The 12,981-nt window shown below is 41.6% G+C and overlaps 1 protein-coding gene across 6 annotated transcripts in view; it reads left to right on the top strand.

Moving 5' to 3' along the window:
- Positions 1-12,981, top strand: part of PCED1B (PC-esterase domain containing 1B) — a 208,748-nt gene that overhangs the window by 170,094 nt on the left and 25,673 nt on the right. For 2 of the 6 annotated variants that reach the window (XR_011566582.1, XR_011566584.1), the window contains exon 7: positions 772-908. The exons of 3 other annotated variants lie outside the window; for them this stretch is intronic. The gene's annotated coding sequence lies outside the window, so the exon portion shown is untranslated. Of the gene's footprint in view, positions 1-771; positions 909-3,342; positions 4,638-12,981 lie in introns of those variants that run through there. One more of the 6 variants, XR_011566586.1, reaches the window with a different exon arrangement.

The raw sequence follows: 12,981 nt of genomic DNA, 5'->3' as shown, positions 1-12,981 counted from the left end.
GCTAAGTCACTTCAGTCGTGTCCGACTCTGTGCGACCCCATAGACGGTAGCCCACCAGGCTCCCCCGTCCCTGGGATTCTCCAGGCAAGAACACTGGAGTGGGTTGCCATTTCCTTCTCCAATGCATGAAAGTGAAAAGTGAAAGTGAAGTCGCTCAGTTGTGTCCGACTCTTCGAGACCCCATGGACTGCAGCCTAACAGGCTCCTCCGTCCATGGGATTTTCTAGTCAAGAGTACTGGAGTGGGGTGCCTTCTCCGTCCCTGGTAGTCTAGTTAGTGGTTAAGAATCAACCTTGCAAAGCAGGGGACATGGGTTCTATCCCTGGTCCAGGACAATCCCACATGTCACCAGGCAACTAAGGCTATGAGCCACAGCTACTGAACCTGACTGCTGCAAGTACAGAAGCCCACAGGCCTAGAGCCTGTGCTTCTCAACAAGAGAAGCTACTGCAGTGAGAAGCTGGGCGGCACAACCAAAGAGTAGCCCCCGCTCTGCAACTAGAGAAAGCCTGTGCACAGCAACAAAGACCCAGCACAGCCAAAAATAAACATGTGTTTTTTCAAAAAAGATAATTAATTGTGTAAGATAAACTATCTATGTACTAGTGCTACATATTTTAAAATAAAGGTAATAGCCTATTAGTGAATTATGATAACAATCTAGTGGTACCTGACCAAAATTATTAAAATTTGAGAGCAGAATAAAATATATCAAAGTATGTTATACAGTACTAATAATATTGTTTCAAACTGTGTGTGTTCTATGATTAGATGTTAAAAGTTAATTCTTATTATGGATTGTTGTCAAAAAATTCGGGAAGTTCTGCCCTGGAATTTCATTAAATCTAATATCTAAGTTAGACACGGACATCTGAGCACAAGAAGGATGTAGCTGCTCCCTCTGCCTGGTAAGTAGCCCACGGGGAGGTTCTGGATGGTACTGGGGTCCAAAACATGGGCTTGACGATGCAGACACCTTGAGTTACATGGAATCTCCTGGCCTTTACTGGTGATCGGAGTTTGTATCAGAACCTAAACTCTGTACGGCTCAGCTACCTAAACTTTAAAATAAGGGTAATAATACCCACCTCACAGAATTGTTCATTTCTTTTTAATTTTAAAAAATTTTATTCAGTTTTTAAAGGTTACACTCCATTTACAGTTATGTAATATTGGCTATACCCCCATATTGTACAATACATTCTATTAGCCTCTCTTACAACCAGAGTTTGTACCTCCCTCTCCCCACTGGTAACCACTAGTTTCTTCTCTGTATCTCTGAGTCTGCTTCTTTTTTGTTGTATTCACTAGTTGATTGTGTTTTTTAGATTCCACATATAAGTGATATAATTTAGTATTTTTCTTCTTCTGTCTGATTTATTTCACTTAGCATAATGCCCTCCCAAGTTGCTGCAAATGGGACATTTTTGTTCTGTTTTGTGGCTGAATAGTATTCCATTTCGTTTATATACATTTTCTCTATCCATCCATCTGTTGCTGAACTCTTAGATTGCTTCTATATCTTGGCAACTGAAAAAATGCTGCTATGAACATGGGGGGCAATTGTTAGCTTGCTTTAAATGGCAGAATATCTATAAACACTTAGCATAATGTCTGACATATAGGAATAAAAAACAATTAAAAATGCATTTGTGATCTATCATTTCCTGCCTATAAGAGGAAAAGAACTAAAAATATACCAGAATTAGAATAGTCTTTGGAGAGATGTGTATTCTTGGGCCTCATGTTTATTTTAGAAGGACAAAAGCTAGAAAAAAATAGCTAAAGTAATTGCTTTAGTAGGCAAAATATGAAAAATAACAATTTTCTATTTTCACAGAACTGGAATTTAGAGTGCCACAAAGCTACCTCTTTATCTTGGAAACCAAGCATTCAGTATTTTTAAAAGCATGGCCCTGTCTCACAGATGTGCAAGCCAAGTGTATCATCAGCTATTTGATGTGGCTTTTTTAGTTTCATTTTTAGATTCTTTCTAGAAAAATATTGATCAACATCTATGTGGGGGAAAAAACAACGTTTTGCATTTTTTTATGATGGGTAGCTGAATCCCAAATAAAATTTAAAAGTATGATATTGGCATACCTTAGTCCTGCTCATGGACCTCCCCTTCCTCTGTTTGCTCAGATCCTATTCCCGAACGAGGGGGTCTCTCAGGCACAGCTCTCCATTTTTACCCCGCATCTCCTCCATCAGGGGATAAAGTTTGAGTAACTCATCCATTCTTCAATAACCGTTCTGTGAAGGGACAAGGGTTTAGGCTATTCCTACAAACTAGATGTGTCTGGGATGCTTGCCATTTGTGTGGCAGCTAGTGAAAAACCTTAGTTTTCTTTTTCTTCTTATGAGGGCATAAGGTCCTAATGTCATTTACCTATATGTACATACATATATACACATATACATGTATATACACACATGTATACAGAGGAGCAGATATGAACAGGTACTGGCAACCCACTCCAGTATTCTTGCCTGGGAAATCCCATGGACTGAGGAGCCTGGTGGGCTACAGTCCATGAGGTCACAAAGACTCGAACATAACTGAACTACTAAAAACACACACATGTGTATGTATGTGTGTGCTCAGCCACATGTATTCTGACTCTTTGTGACCCATGGACTGGCTCCTCTCCATGGGCTTTCCCAGGCAAGAATGCTGGAGTGGGTTGCCATTTCATTCTCCAGGGGATCTTCCTGACCCAGGGACTGAACCCGGGTCTCTTCTATCTCCCGCATTGTCAGGTGGATTCTTTACCACTAGTACCAGGATTATGATTACATGTAAAGTTCATAGGACATAAAGTATTGGGCTAAACGTTATAGAAGATTTAGAGATGAGTCGAACACTAGCCCTGTCATTAAAGAACTAAAAACTGGTAGAGAAGATACAATATGTGAATGAATAAGTTTATTTCAGGAAAAAGTGCAGTCCGTGCCAGGACAGGGAGGGACAACTACAGCACTGCAGGATTTCAAAGGAAGGAGAGATTGCAGGCAACTGGCAGATGCAGTAGCAATGGAGCTTGCAGCAGGGGAGGCATCTGAAATGCATCCTGAAAGAGAGACAGGATTTGCCTCTGCTGCAATGAAGTGGAGTGACTTCTTTATGAGGGAGAGCATGAAAAAGAATCCAGAGGGGATGGGAAAGCATGCCCAGGCACCGCTGATGAGGTCACTTTGTCCAGAACACAGGACTCATAAGGGGAGTAGAGGTCAATAATTTGAGGAAAGAGATTAGGTAGCAGTTTTCTTGGCTACTATGACAAATTGCCACAAACTGGTAGTTTAAAGTAACATAAATGTATTCTCTTACAATTCCAGAGGCAGGAAGCCTGAAATTCGTCTCACTGGGCAAAGTTAAGGTGTCAGCAAGACCGCGTTCCTCTCTGGAGGTGCTAAAGGAAAATCCAGTTTCTTGCCTTTTTAAAAAATGTATTTGGCTCTGCTGGGTCTTACTTGAGGCCGCAGGATCTTCAATCTTTGTTGCAGCTTTAGTTGTGGCTTGCGAACTCAGTTACGGCATGTGGGATCTAGTTCCCTGACCAAGGATCAAACCCGGGCCTCCTGCATTGGGAGCTTGAAGTCTTAGCCACTGGACCACTGGGGAAGTCCTCGCAGTTTCTCGCCTTTTCTAACCAGAAGCTGCTCACATTCCTTGGCTCCTGGCCCTGTGTATCTTCAAGACTCAAAGCCGATTGAGTCTCTCACCTCATAACACATCACAGCACTCTGACACTGACTCTTCTGCCTCCCACTTCCACATTTAATTAAGGACCCTTGTGATTACATTGGGCCCACCTGGATAATCCAGTATAATCTCCCCATCTCAAAATCAGCTGATTGGTAACCATAATTCCATCTGCAACTTTCATTCTCTTTTGCCACTAAATCTAACATTCGCAAGTTCTAGGGAATAGGATGGGGACATTTTGGGGGCCATTCTGCCTATCAGCATGACTGAGTGACTTCACTTTCACTTTTCACTTTAATGCATTGGAGAAGGAAATGGCAACCCACTCCAGTGTTCTTGCCTGGAGAATCCCAGGGTCAGGGGAGCCTGGTGGGCTGCCATCTATGGGATCGCACAGAGTCGGAAACAACTGAAGCGACTCAGCAGCAGCAGCAGCTGCCTATCAGAGTTTGGAGCCAAAGATTAAAGGACCCTGCATATCAAGATTCCTATCTCCATTCTTTGTGCTGGGGGAGAAAACACTATGTCTGTTTTCATATTAAAGATGTTTTCCATTCAAATATTTTCTTGCTTTTTGCTAGAATTATAGCAATTCAGTATAGTAACCCAGGTTGTCTCATACCAATTGGATGTTCTGGTTGGCAGTTGTAGATGACTTTGATTAATAAAAAATGGGAAGATAAATTAAATATTGATAAGTTCAATTTGGTGTGTTTGCTTTTTTCAAAGCACAGGACCCATGGGGATGGAAAGCCATAAAAGAGATCTCCGTATTAGAAACCTCTGCCTTAAAAAATATGGCCTCTGTTTATTTTAGTTGGTTCCACCTATGTATATGGCATTTTTCTCTATTACTGATATATCTCTAGGGTTGGAGGATGAAAAGTTTGGAAAAGATTAAAATAAAACTGATTTAGCAAATGTATTTCATCTTCTAACTTGTTTACGATTTGATTAATAATTCATCCCTTAACATCTGTGTCTTAAAGACTGTCTTGTCTGTTGTCTTTATGGATGACAAGTTAGGATATTGGGAAAACAAAATACCTTCTTTTAAAGCACACAGCATCTCAAATGAAATGCCAAGTTTATAGTGTGTAGATAACCAAAACAAATAAAGCTATGCAACAGGCAGAAGGAAGAAAGATCTGATAAGTCAGGAAGTATAAATAAGATAACAGAAAATCCATCTGGACTTGTGTTCAAAGGGCCTTTATTTATGTGTTCAGCCAATTTGAAGATTCTCTTTTTTAAAAAAATAATTTTATTTACTTATTTTATTTTTGGCTGTGCTGGGTCTTCATTGCTGCTCGGGTTTTTTCTCTAGTTGCAGCGAGTGGAGGCTACTCTCTATTGCGATATTCAGGCTTATTGTGGTGGCTTCTCTTGTTGCAGAGCAGAGGTTCTGGGGTGTGTGAGCTCGGTAGTTGCAGCTCTTGGTCCAATAGGCTCAATAGTTGTGCAAGGGCTTAGTTGCTCTGCAACATGTGGGATCTTCCTGGATCAGGGATCAAATCTGTGTCTCCTGCATTGGCAGGCAGATTCTTTACCACTGAGCCACCAGGGAAGCCCTGAAGATTCTCTCTTTCAAACTATCATTTAAATTAAAATGTTCTACTATGAATTACTGGAGTATAAGTTTATATAGCTGTTCATTGCCCTGAACATGTAATAGTGTCTAGTACAACTATTTGTGTGGAATCTATTTTTGTCAAAGTTTTAATGCTTGCTTTTTTTTATTTGAATAAAGAAATGGTGAAAAGGCAGAAAAACTAGTTCTATGGAGAGACACATCTAGGCAGGGAGAGGAGTGTCAGCTGGGCACAGACATTGGTCTCTGGTGAAGTTTTCTTACATCACCGCTAACACTTCCTATGAACCAGGCATTTTGTGGGATCACTGATCCTCACAGCCACTCCATGAGCCCTGCACTATCATTAATCTTATTTCCCATGAAAACCTGGAGGTTTGGAGATGCTAATTTGCTTGTCAAACCTCACACAGTTAGTGAGGAAGGGAGCAGGGCATCAATTCCTAGGCTGTCTTTTAAAATTAGAAACAGAACTCTAACCCTAAGCCTAATCTTAACTCTAAAAACACCCCAAAACAAATACAGTCATCTTCTCTGCTTTGTAAACGTTATCTCTTTAAACTTCACCATCTTGTGGTTTCCCAACTCGGCTTCACTTGGGGACCTTTTACAAAATACCATTGCTTAGCATCCACTCAAGCCTGTTTAAATATAATAAGAATAGCATTAATGATCAGGAACACTTATATTTGGGCTGACAAGCATTCTTCCAAGTGGTATGTAGATTCTCATTTAATCCTCAGAACAACCCCGTGACAAAGGAAAACACCCTCAAATTTCCAATATACAAATGAGGAAAGTGCAGGTACGTGCCTAGCTTAGAGTCACACAACTAAACTGGGATCCTGATCCCAGAGAATTGAGCTTCAGAGTTATGCTCAGAAACAACCTATCAAATAAAACAACCACAGCAGACACCCTCCCTGGTAACCTCTGGACAGTACTAGAGAACCAGGCTTCTATTTTTTTTTTAACGGCAAATGAAGAATCAAGCATTTATCCTGCCTTTAGATGTATAAACTGTACTTCAGGATAATAACAGATGAGGGGAAATCTCTCATTTTAGGAGAACTTCAACTAATAAATGAATGAGTGATCTGTGCTATGCTCAGTCATGTCCAACTCTTTACAACCCCATGGACTGTAGCCCACCAGGCTCCAATGTCCATGGGATTTTCCAGGCAAGGATACTGGAGTGGGTTGCCATTTCTAATTCTCGGAGATCTTCCAGCCCAGGGATTGAACCTGCATGTCTTGTGTGTCCTGCACTGGCAGGCAGATTCTTTGCCACTGTGCCACCTGGGAAGCTGAATGAGTGATATAATATTATCATTTTGACACCCTCAAGGGAATAATCTAAGCCATGATCATCAAAGAATGAAACTTCTCAAAAAGGGATGTACAGGCTCTTCCTAATAGAAGTACAGTTTATTACCTCTTAAGAAGTGTTCTTTGCTAGAAAAATAAAGTCTCTTCAGGATTCTTGAATCAAATCATTTTGAAAACAGAAGACCTAAGGAATATGTTACATGACACAATGGGGTCACAATCAGCAAAATCCAGATTGTGGGGAACTGAATATATAAGACTTAATTTCCTTCACATGTTAGTTGAGAAAAATGAGAAAGAAAGAGAAAAAGAGACATGGAAACTATACATTAAAAGATTCATACAGACTAATTGCAATGTAATGCATCGTATTTGGATCCTAATTTGATTAAATACCCATAAAAATTAAATTTGGAGAAACTTAAACTTTAAGTAGATATCTCGTGTTAGTAAAATCTTCTTTTTCTCTTTAGTGTGATAGTTATTTTGTGGTTAAGATTTTGTTTTGGGAGGATTTTCTGTTTTTTGGCATTTTATGCGTATTTTTCTTCCAGTTTTATTGAGATGAAATTGACATAGAGCAGTGTATAAGGTATAGTGCATAATGATTTGACTTACATATATCATGAAATGATTCTCACAATAAGTTAGTGAACATCCATTATCTCATACAGGCATAAAATTAAAGAAATAGAAAAATTTTTTTCATTTTGAGAACTCAGGATTTGCGTAGTACTGATAGCTTACAGTAGAGAAGGCAATGGCACCCCACTCTAGTACTCTTGCCTGGAGAATCCCATGGATGGAGGAGCCTGGTGGGCTACAGTCCATGGGGTCGCGAAGAGTCGGACATGAGTGAGCAACTTCACTTTCACTTTTCACTTTCATGCATTGGAGGAGGAAATGGCAACCCACTCCACTGTTCTTGCCTGGAGAATCTCAGGGAAGGGGGAGCCTGGTGGGCTGCCGTCTATGGGGTCGAGCAGAGTCGGACACGACTGAAGCGACTTAGCAACAGATAGCTTACAGTGTTGGATTTGTGATCTCCAAAGAAGAAGATTTAGCTTCCGGACCAGGGACCAGGGACCAGGCTTGATCACTCAAGACCTTTTGTGTAGCAGAGTTTTATTAAAGTGAAAAAGGGACAGAGAAAGTTTCTGACATAGACGTCAGAAGCGGGACGGAGAGTGCCGCCTTGCTAGTCTTAGCAAGGGGGCTATATACTTTTTCTATATACTATTTCTCGGAGAAGGCAATGGCACCCAACTCCAGTACTCTTGCCTGGAAAATCCCATGGGCGGAGGAGCCTGGTAGGCTGCAGTCCATGGGGTATCGAAGAGTCGGACATGACTGAGCGACTTGACTTTCACTTTTCACTTTCATGCATTGGAGAAGAAAATGGCAACCCACTCCAGTGTTCTTGCCTGGAGAATCCCGGAGACGGGGGATGCCGTCTATGGGGTCGCACAGAGATGGACACGACTGAAGCGACTTAGCAGCAGCAGTAGCATATACTATTTCTATAGCTATATACTATGTGCTCCTCCGGTGGCTCAGAGGGTAAAGCGCCTGTCCGCAATGTGGGAGACCCGGGTTCGATCCCTCGGTCAGGAAGTTCTCTGGGAAAAGGAAATGGTAGCCCACTCTAGTATTCCTTTCTGGAGAATCCCATGAATGGAGGAGCCTGGTGGGCTATAGTCCATGGGGTCGCAAAGAGTCAGACACGACTGAGCGAGCTCACTTCACTTATATACTTTTTCAATCGGTTATTGCAGTAAAAGGAGAAGACCATGGTACCCCACTCCAGTACTCTTGCCTGGAAAATCCCATTGACGGAGGAGACTGGCAGGCTTCATTCCATGGGGTCGCTAAGAGTCAGACATGCCTGAGCGACTCCATTTTCACTTTTCACTTTCATGCATTGGAGAAGGAAATGGCAACCCACTCCAGTGTGCTTGCTTGGAGAATCCCAGGGATGGGGGAGCCTGGTGGGCTGCCGTCTATGGGATGGCAGAGTTGGACACGACAGAAACAACTTAGCAGCAGGATTGCAGTAAATCAAAAGACCATCTCAGGGTTGTAAAGGTCTTACCAGACCCACGCCCATGAAGTGAAGTGAAGTGAAGTCGCTCAGTCGTGTCCGACTCTTTGCGACCCCGTGGACTGTAGCCTAACAGGCTCCTCAATCCACGGAATTCTCCAGGCAGGAATACTGGAGTGGATTGCCATTTTCTTCTCCAGAGGCTCTTCCCGACCCAGGGATCGAACCTGGGTCTCCCGCATTACAGGCATAAGCTTTAGCGTCTGAGCCATGACAGGGTTAGTCAGAAGGGTCTTAAGAAGGAGAAGCATGTCCTGAAGCAGGATACATGCTGTTACATAATCATTGGTACAGAGTTTAAGGAAAAACATATCCTTCAGCAAGATGAGTTGTTTTGTTGTATAATCATTAGCTCAGGACTTAGAGGGAAAAAATGGTTTGTCCTTTTCTCCTCCTTGAGAGCCCCAGACCCCTGTTTCCTCCTCAGGGACCCCAGATTTCTTATCAATCTACTTAAGAACTGACTCTCTCAGTACCCTCATATATAATACACAGCAGTTTTAATTATATTTATCACATTGTACATTACATCCCTAGTATTTATTTGGCTTTTAATGGACATTTATACCTTTAGACTGCTTTCATTCAATTCCCCTTCCCTCTACCTCCTACTTACTACCTCTGATGACCACAAATCAGATATCCTTTTATATGGGTTTGTTTGTTTGTTTTTGTTTTGAGGTATAGATGACCTACAACTCTGTGTTAGTTCTTGTTACACTGGAAAAGGTCAGTTTTCATTCCAATCCCAAAGAAAGGCAATGCCAAAGAATGCTCAAACTACTGCACAATTGCACTCATCTCACACACTGGTAAAGTAATGCTCAAAATTCTCCAAGCCAGGCTTCAGCAATATGTGAACCATGAACTTCCAGATGTTCAAGCTGGTTTTAGAAAAGGCAGAGGAACCAGAGATCAAATTGCCAACATCCGTTGGATCATCAAAAAAGCAAGAGAGTTCCAGAAAAACATCTATTTCTGCTTTATTGACTACGCCAAAGCCTTTGACTGTGTGGATCACAATAAACTGTGGAAAATTCTGAAAGAGATGGGAATACCAGACCACCTGACCTGCCTCTTGAGAAACCTATATGCAGGTCAGGAAGCAACAGTTAGAACTGGACATGGAACAACAGACTGGTTCCAAATAGGAAAAGGAGTACATCAAGGCTGTATATTGTCACCCTGCTTATTTAACTTCTATGCAGAGTACATCATGAGAAATGCCGGGCTGGAATAAACACAAGCTGGAATCAAGATTGCTGGGAGAAATATCAATAACCTCAGATATGCAGATGACCCCACCCTTATGGCAGAAAATGAAGAGGAACTAAAAAGCCTCTTGATGAAAGTGAAAGAGGAGCATGAAAAAGCTGGCTTAAAGCTCAACATTCAGAAAACGAAGATCATGGCATCTGGTCCCATCACTTCATGGGAAATAGATGGGGAAACAGTGGAAACAGTGTCAGACTTTATTTTTTTGGGCTCCAAAATCACTACAGATGGTGATTGCAGCCATGATATTAAAAGACGCTTACTCCTTGGAAGGACAGTTATGACCAACCCAGATAGCATATTCAAAAGCAGAGACATTACTTTGCCAACAAAGGTCCGTCTAGTCAAGGCTATGGTTTTTCCAGTAGTCGTGTGGATGTGAGAGTTGGACTGTGAAGAAAGCTGAGCACCGAAGAATTGATGCTTTTGAGGTGTGGTGTTGGAGAAGATTCTTGAGAGTCCCTTGGACTGCAAGGAGATCCAACCAGTCCATCCTAAAGGAAATCAGTCTTGGGTGTTCATTGGAAGGACTGATGTTGAAGCTGAAACTCCAATACTGTGGCCACCTAATATGAAGAGTTGACTCATTGGAAAAGACTCTGATGCTGGGAGGGATTGGGGGCAGGAGGAGAAGGGAATGACAGAGGATGAGATGGCTGGATGGTATCACTGACTTAACTCCAGGAGTTGGTGATGGACAGGGAGGCCTGGTGTGCTGCAATTCATGGGGTCGCAAAGAATCAGACACGACTGAGCGACTGGACTGAAGTGAACACTATATAGTAATTTGATACTACTCTATATTTCAATATGATCACTACAGTAAGTCTAGTTATGATATGTCACTATACAAAGATATTATGCAGATATTGCTATATTCTCCACACTGTGCATTCCATACTAGTAATTCATCCACTTTGCAACTGGGAAATTGTACCTCTTAATCTCCCTCACACATTTTTTTCTTCTCCCAACCTCCCTCTCCTCAGGAGACCCAACAGTTTGTTCTCTGTATCGAAAACTCTGTTTCTGTTTTATGTTTTTTCATTTGTTTTGTTTTCAGATTGCAGGTTTAAGTGAAATCAGACAGTATTTGTCTTTCTCAGTCTGACTTATTTCACTTGACATAATACTTGCTAAATCTGTCCACATTGCTGCAAACGGCAGTACTTCATTCTTTTTTATAGCTGAGTAATATTCCATTGTATATATTTATCTATTGATTGGCACTTACCTTGCTCTTATATCTTGGCTCTTGTAAATAATGCTACAATGAACATAGGGGTGCATATATCTTTTCAAATTACTGTTTTCATTTCTTCAGATAAATATCCAGGAGGGAATTGGTGGATAATATGGTAGCTCTATTTGTAATCGTTTGCGGATTCTCTATACTGTTATCCATAGTGGTTGTACCAATTTACATTCCCACCAGTGGTGCACAAGGGTTCCTTAACTAATCTGTTCCTCACTCTAGCTACATATTGACCTGTAAGGGTGGCCCCACCACGGGACTTAAATAGAACTGTAAAGAAATACGCTATTTTTGTGGGTTATTCTTTTCTGACTTTATTCCAAGAGCTCAAATTTTTTCCACTATACATGTAAATTTATCAAATAAAACAGGGAATGGACAAAGGGCCCAAGGAGTATCCAGAAGGCAGGACATTTCTCCTGGGGCTCAAGTTTTAAAACATACACACACACAAGGTTAAGGCTGAGACTCAGATCGTTCTGGAGAGTGAATTTTGGAGATTATAATCCCTGGTTCATGTATTTGCATCCTTGATATACATGGCAGCTGAGAAGCCTACGAGGAAAAAGACTTGAACAAAGCATGCCATATGGGACTCAGGGTGTGTGTGCGTGTGTGTGTATGTATTCAAAGTGTGCTGGTGGTTCCAAAGCAGCTAGGTTACAGGGAGAACGACAGGGACCCCTACAGGAGAACATGTCATAAGAGAGGCAGAACTCTAGAATTGGGAGTTCAGTGTACTGGTGATTCTAGAAAGCAGGAGAAGCCTACACTAGATGTCAGCTTTACTGACACCCAAATACAGCAGGACTCCGCTTGTAACAGCAACAACATATGGTGGGATTCCAACTTCATGGACAGACACATCAACATGGCATTAGGAACAATATTCTAGTTCAGTGGCATCGCTATAGACCTGTCAGGTGAGGGACTGCAAAGTCAGGAAGTGGGCACGAAGTAGGGCTGATTCAGGAACGCATGTGAGTCCAACTGGAGAGTTTCAAAAAAATTGCTGAGGAGGGGAACTTTGGCCAATCATCTAAGCCCAGGTGCCCATGTCTCTAGGCCATGCCCTGGTCTTGTAGCATCTCACTCATCTCACACGCTAGTAAAGTAATGCTCAAAATTCTCCAAGCCAGGCTTCAGCAATATGTGAACCATGAACTTCCTGATGTTCAATCTGGTTTTAGAAAAGGCAGAGGAACCAGAGATCAAATTGCCAACATCCACTGGATCATAGAAAAAGGAAGAGAGTTCCAGAAAAACATCTATTTCTGCTTTATTGACTATGCCAACGCCTTTGACTGTGTGGATCACAATAAACTGTGGAAAATTCTTCAAGAGATGGGAATACCAGACCACTTGATCTGCCTCTTGAGAAATTTGTATGCAGGTCAGGAAGCAACAGTTAGAACTGGACATGGAACAACAGACTGGTTCCAAATAGGAAAAGGAGTTCGTCAAGGCTGTATATTGTCACCCTGTTTATTTAACTTATATGCAGAGTACATCATGAGAAACGCTGGACTGGAAGAAACACAAACTGTAATCAAGATTGCTGGGAGAAATATCAATAACCTCAGATATGCAAATGACACCATCCTTATGGCAGAAAGTGAAGAGGAACTCAAAATCCTCTTGAAAGTGAAAGTGGAGAGTGAAAAAGTTGGCTTAAAGCTCAACATTCAGAAAACAAAGATCATGGCATCCTGTCCCAT

This window comes from Bos indicus, chromosome 5 (genome assembly GCF_029378745.1).
Source record: "Bos indicus isolate NIAB-ARS_2022 breed Sahiwal x Tharparkar chromosome 5, NIAB-ARS_B.indTharparkar_mat_pri_1.0, whole genome shotgun sequence".
Lineage (NCBI taxonomy): Eukaryota > Metazoa > Chordata > Mammalia > Artiodactyla > Bovidae > Bos > Bos indicus.
Note: the sequence above shows the minus strand (reverse complement) of the source record. Positions and strands in the feature narration are given on the sequence as shown.